Here is a 7,164-nt window from a genome sequence, read left to right on the forward strand (position 1 = left end):
CCGCCCTCTACACTCACATCATGAGTGCTCTCTCTCTCTCTCTCTCTCTCTCTCTCTCTCTCTCTCTCTCTCTCTCTCTCTCTCTCTCTCTCTCTCTCTCTCTCTCTCTCTCTCTCTCTCTCTCTCTCTCTCTCTCTCTCTCTCTCTCTCTCTCTCTCTCTGGGGAAAAAGTAATCCAACTTACTTTCATTTAATGAAGGTCTAGAAAATAGAAACAAAAATATAAAGTAGGAAAAATCCTTGTGGATAACCCATCTGTAATCATGATCCACATTGTATTGAGAGGCTCAAGCCTCAGCTTCAGCCTCACCATCCCATGCTATTACACTCTCATCAATGGAATTGCAACACACTATCACATTGTATCGAGAGGCTCAAGCCTCAGCCTCACCATCCCATGAAGGTACTATTACACTCTCATCAACGGACGCAACACCCTCACAATTTAGGCTTTATTGAAGGCAACAATAAACCCTAAATTTAGGCTTTATTGAAGGTACGATTACACTCTCATCAACGGAATCGCAACGCACTATCACATTGTATCGAGAGGCTCAAGCCTCAGCCTCACCATCCCACGAAGGTACTATTACACTCTCATCAACAGAACCGCAACCCCCTCACAACTTAGGATTTATTGAAGGCAACAATATCACAACTTTGGATGAACTTGTTCCTTGACTCCTCGGTCAAATACTCCTCTTGCGTCCTCAATGATGTTGCTGAGACGCATCAAGTCATCCACAATAGTCATCATTGTCTCCAATTTCTTGATGCCAAACCCAACAATCATAAGCTTGGAAGCACCCAAGAAAAGTCTAGGTGTTGAGACACTTTAAACCACTTTTTCAAGCTTCACCATGTCAGTTTCATCATCCCACAACTTCACATCCATAAGGATCAAAGTTTCCCCACTCTTTTTCTTTTTCTTTGATGCAGCCTTCTATGCCTCCCGCTATGCATTTTCTTTCTTCTCCTCCTTTGTTTCCTCACCAAACAGATCTAGATTTTTGTCATCATTGGGAGGCATGGTAGGGGCACGGGAGCATCTACAACCAGCTCTCTTGTTTTCACAGAGGGTGATCTAGAAATCTTGACACTAACAGGAGAGCCTAGGAAATATTTCTGTAGAATAGTTGAATTGTGGTTGTGCCATCCTGAAACATTAGCCATGTCACTTCAAGATGCTCATAGGACAACACAAAGTGAGGTTTGATCACAAAAAATTTAGCTTTTGTTAGACAACTAGTACCCGCCGATGAGATCATACATATAAGAAGGAGAGTTTGTCCCTACTGGCCATGAATTTATAGATTCTTTAGTGTCTTGGTTTAACTGAATTTCCTTTAGTACCCCCATTTTGATCTTATCCTAGGATTCCCAATCAATGGGTTCTTCAGGACTATTTATTTGCTCTTCTTGTTTTTCCTTCAATTTGACTTTTGACCTTGTAATTGCTAAGCTTTCCACCTCCAAAGGTTTCTCCAACACTTCCTCAATTCGGATGCATGCAAGTTAATCACATTGAAAGTAATGCAGGCTATCACCTTCTGCACTTATCAATCCCATTGAAACCATTTCAAGAGACCGGTTCCTACTCTCCCCTTTTGACTGGCTTTCCTACTTTTTAGCTTCAGGAGAAATCTCTTCCAAGAGCACTACATTCACATGTGCAGGTGCCTTCATTCTTCTCTCATTGGAGGTACTAGCTCTTGCATTTGTAGGTGTGTAATTCACAATTGTGATGTCCCTCTCATTCCTATGTTGCAACTCCCTGTATATGTCCCAAAGTTCCACAATAAGTATAGGGTTGCAATAGGTTGTTTTGTTGTTTCTACCAGTGCACATTTTGCCAATTTCCTTGCTGAACTATCCTTGGTGGGCCTATATTCTAAAATGTGGTCTTGAAGGGTTGTGGTGCTACCACATTTGCCCTTGATTCCATATTTGCAAGAATATGTGTTGGTCTCCTTCCCCTGACGTTAGGGTTATCGTAGGAATTTTCATTATCATGTCCAGGTCTCTGACATACATGGAAAAATGGTGGTTTAGATGGATTTGTAAAAGGTGAAGATTGGGTCTCCTTTAGATTTTCAGAATCAGTTGGTGATATTAGAGGTGTCTTTAGAATCTGATTTACTAGTTTTCTTCCTTCCTTTGCTCTTCTGCTTGTTTGGCTTGTCATCCTTCTTTTCCTTTAACCTCTTTTTCTTCTTTGCACTCCATGTATCTTCTTCATCTTCATCAGTGTTCGACTCTTCAGTACCTGAATCTTCATCTTCATCTTCATCTGAATCTTCCTATTCTAAATCTGAATCTTGTCTAGATTTCTTCTTCTCCTTTCAGCTCTCATTGCTGCATCCACTAGATTAGCAAAGTCATGTTGTTGAGAAAGGGGTGCATGACCTGCAACAACACTCTTGAGTTGCTTTATTATTCCTCTGCAAAATTAATCCCCTAATTGCTCCCAAGATGGTCTTTGATTTGTTGATTGCGATGGAGATTTTGTTACCCATTCTGTTTTTACCTCGGCAGTGAAGCAGTTAGACACGGGATTTAGTGCTTGCTAGAGGCTAGAAGTTGGATACTTGTTAGATCTACTCTAGAGAGGCAAAGAGAGTTGCATGTGAGATAAAAAAGGCATTTCATTCTTCAATTTTCTCGATGCTTTAGAAGTATGCTTATCTTCAGATATTGGAACGACGGCCATGTGGAGCAGTGGATACAAGCATGTCACTCGGATGGAATCAAGCTTACCATCAAAGAGTTTTTGCAGACAACTGGCAGTATAGAGTGCTTCCAAGACAATATCTTACTCATTTTTAATGCTCTACTGCAAACATTGAAGTACTTACATCACCATGATTTTTTGCACAACGACCTTCACCTTTACAACATTATGTTGCTTTTTGTTGACAAGGGTGTTTATTATGGCGTTATAGATTGGGGCACTTCTAGCTTATTCCCAACTATGAAGACATTTCAAAGCTAACAGATTTATCTTTGAAGTGTCAAAACAATCACCTTCGAGACTATCCTTGGGCTGCCCCGGAGTGTATCTCCACCAACCCTCCTCCCTTTTCGAAATCCACAAATGTATATTCTCTATGCTAGGTTCCAAAACGCATACTTAATTGCATGTGAGAGCGAAGTGATCTATATCAAAGAGCCTTTGTAAAAAAAATACATAAAACTCTTGATTTAGGCAAAGATAGAAATCCCCAAAATTGACCTTTAGCTTTTGATTTGTCCCTTTGTGTAAATGGAGCCCACATAGTTGTCATAAATGTTGTATCTTTTTTTGTTCTACGACCAAATGTTGAATGAATACAAACATCCTTTTTTTTGGATTGAAATTATTGTTGTGTTGTTAATGCAATTTTAATTTAAGTATCACATCATGATTCAAGTGATAGTTTATGGTATTGTTTTTAAGTTCAAGTTGTTACATTATATCATTGAAATTGGTTTAAGTAACGTTTGCAACATTGTCTGTGTATTAATTTGTCAATTTCAACTTGCAAAAGATTTGCCTTGGTTATATGGTTGTTGAATTTTGGTGTTTTGTTTGTAGATATGGCTGAAGACCTTGATTACGACATGGCACAATGAATTATCAGTGGGAAGCAAGTTTGATGTGGATAGTCGGACTTATCAATTATTGCCAACATTTAGGAGAATGAATCAATGCTGGAGGGTGAGCCCTTGAGTTGCAAACAATGCAAACTACTTTGTTTGGAATATACTTTTTAGAACAAGTGGCCACACAAAGGAAAACCCACGAGTGAAGCTCTCTGACTTGCAACATGTGGGCTTAGCTCGAGTTCTTCTCCAACGATTTATCTGTCAACAATGAGCTATCCCCAATAATAACCAGATTGCCATATACTTCATTCAAAAAGCCTACATACATTACATATTGGTTAAGCGAGTCTACGGCGATAATAAGTCTCCTACACCGAAGCGTTGGGCTTGGTCGCATTGCCGACAAGGTTTCAACGCAAAACGAGCAGAGGTACTAACAATCACAAAAGCGTTCTCTATCGTCCTTTTGCTAGAGAAGCATGAAATCATTGTGGAGATGGCAAGCTAAGGAGTGGAACTAGCAAGCCAAGGTGAAACTCTTGCATGCTTGAGATTGAAGGTATTAGAGCTTGAGACATAGATCAATACCACTAGAAGAGAGTTTGTACTAGCTCAAAGCAAGCTTGCAAAGTACAACAATAAGTTTGGTCTCCTTGCAGAAGAAGACGTTGCAACTTCCACAACCAATCTCAATGCATTTTTGGCTACACCTTCCAACTCTACATCTATTGGCTCTAATGAATTTTTCTTGAATGAGATTTTGGTAGATCTCACTCAACATGTTGAATTGCAAAAGATACCACTTCTATTGTTGTAATCCTTCAAGCCAACATTTTCTAATCATTTTACAAAATCAACTCAAATATTTATTGCTTTGTGTCTTTTTCGTCTTGGCTATAAATTATATACAATAAGTATAAAATAAAAGTGATAGACAATACAGCACAAAGTGACATGGCAAAAAGAGAGAGATCATAAGATATGGCCAACAAAACCAAGCTGATTTTTACAAGTAAGTTGTATCAAAAGTGATTACACAATGTCGTCACAATCAAACATTGGAATCATGTCATTGAACTTCTTCCATGTCTGAACATTCTGAAGCTACCTCACACTCTGACTCACCACCACTTTGCACCTCAGTAGCAATTGCCTCATGCGTTTGCTTTATACCAAAGCAATGTTGGTTAGAGCTTACAACAATCTCATATTACAAAACACATATACCAGAGCCTCAACTCATTTTGGTTTTAAGTGTAGGAAGTCAAATGCAGATCAATTTCTCTTGCAACTACCACTTGAAGCACCAACAAATAATACTCTGATAGCTATGTGTTGCACTTCTGTCTTTTCTCCACTATATTCTTTCCACCACATAGGTGCATTGAATTTTTTGATGGTGTCAATGTGCCAAGGATCACCAAATATACCAACCTTATTTGGATAGTCAACGTGTTGATGAAATGCATCTTTTTCCTCTTCCGACCCTAAGAGTTGCATGTACATAGCTTTGAAACCACACATCACTTCTGAATTGGAGGATTGTTCATGGAGCTGAAATTTTGGATCCAAAGCAAATGCTGCGCTGTTTAATGACGTGTGCATTTGCACCCATCAAGATTTTGCGCATGAAACTAGAAATGTTTTAACTCTACCAGTGTAGCCTTGAAAGTCCTCGAGCTTTTCAACGTCTTCTAACATATGCCAATAGAACTTTTCAAAGACAAAAGAATCTTTATCCACCAAGCGCAGCAAGTCCACAAAGGGTTTAGTAACATTGACAACCTTTTCCACATTTCTCCAAAACACTGGAGAATTGACGAGTTGATGAATCCTTAATGCTGTAGCTTGGTAACTGGGATAGTTTCTAAGCCATGCATGCCACCGCCTGTCGGCAATTGTCTCCACCAACGCATGTCAAACATCTTTTAGTGTTGACAACACATAATATGCAGTAGCAAACCGAGTCGCACAAAAGATTTGTAATGCCTTGTTAGGTGACTTTGTTCTAATTAGAGCATATGAAGATTGATGCTCTCTAATGAACTTTACTATTGTGTTTTCTTCCAACAAAGTAGTCTTTATTTTGTCAAGTTTGCCAATGTCTTTCAGATGCAGATTGATAGTATGTGCACCTCATGATACCCATATTAATTTTGGGTACTTTTCTTGAATTACAAGACCTGCACCTTTGTAATTTGCAACATTGTCAGTGACGATGGTTGTTACATTCCTTGGCCCTCCAGCTTTTGATATGTCATGCTCATATATAGTTCTTTGAAAGGAAGGGAATGGTTTTTTCCTTCAAGAACGTGTCAATGGCTTGTAAACATACTGACCCTCGGAAACTTCAACATCACAAGATTAAAGGCTTCTTTTGACAATTTGTCCATCCACCCAAAGCTATAGTACATCCAAAAGTAAAAACATATTCCAACACTACATGTTTGAGCATGCTTTCTACCTCATCTTTGACTTTGTCAACATACTCTGTGGATTTTATTATAATCTAAAATCATAAATCCTTTTTTGGTAGTGCTCATCAATGCATCTTTGAAGATAGGGTTACACACTACATTGAATGGAATACCACATGAGAGTAATGCTTGTGTCCACTTCAAATGTAGCATGTATAACCATTGTTTATCAAAAGCTTGATGGAGTGTTTGATCCATAGATAACCCTCTTCCAATACCATCGGTACAATTTTTCTTAGAATTAGATGCATTACTAGATGAATCTACTTCGAAGGATGTTGTACCGTGCACTTCACTCTGAAAACAAGGATTAAAGGAATATTGCTCTCTATTCTTAGTGCACATCGGATCCCTCTCCTCATTTGTAATAGGTTCTTCTTCATCCATTGGATCTGCTCTTCCTAGAGTACGATCACTTTTGCTTACCCCTTTACTTTTGCCCTCAAGGATAGCCTTTACTTTTTGTACATAATCCGGAAATCTTTCATACATGTCTCGTGGAGGCAAGGTACAAAGACCGACATTGCCTAGAACTTTGAAAAAATGCTCTTTGATCCTTGTAGCATTGCCAGTAAACACATTGTGACAAGACTTGTACTTCAAGCGAGATGCAGTTGGTCCTGTTACTATTTCATGCATGTACGTCCACTCATGACCACGAACCATGTTGCACGAAAGAGAATTGTAAAAAATAAACAATTGTTATTTGTAAATTGATATTTTTATTAATCACACTTGAAGTAGACAATTTATTAATCGATTATGTCAAAAAATTGAAGCACATAGTTACTCGTGTCCAACAACAATTTTTCATTGTACCCACATATATAATTTATTGTTAAGGTGTTTCAAATAAGTTTTGGATACTTTACACCTACAAATTATTATAATTGTAAACTAAACAATATTTTGTTGCATCAAATCATCTTGAAGTGTGAGCATAATACTCTAGCTCAACGTGATGGTTACTAATGATCAATTTTGGATTGTAGCTACATTATCATGATTTTTTACAAATCACATTGGTAAAAACAATCTATATTGATCATTGCATATCTTCGTAGAAGTGTGAGAAACTACTCTAACACAACAAGGTGATAAC

The 7,164-nt window shown here is 38.3% G+C and overlaps 1 pseudogene; it reads right to left on the minus strand.

Annotated features, from left to right (window-relative positions):
* Nucleotides 1-627: 627 nt before the first annotated feature.
* On the minus strand, nt 628-6,728 carry LOC147417421 (uncharacterized; annotated as a pseudogene).
* Nucleotides 6,729-7,164: the final 436 nt, after the last annotated feature.

The sequence above is a fragment of the Adiantum capillus-veneris genome, chromosome 30 (assembly GCF_014529385.1).
Source record: "Adiantum capillus-veneris isolate H3 chromosome 30, ASM1452938v2, whole genome shotgun sequence".
Lineage (NCBI taxonomy): Eukaryota > Viridiplantae > Streptophyta > Polypodiopsida > Polypodiales > Pteridaceae > Adiantum > Adiantum capillus-veneris.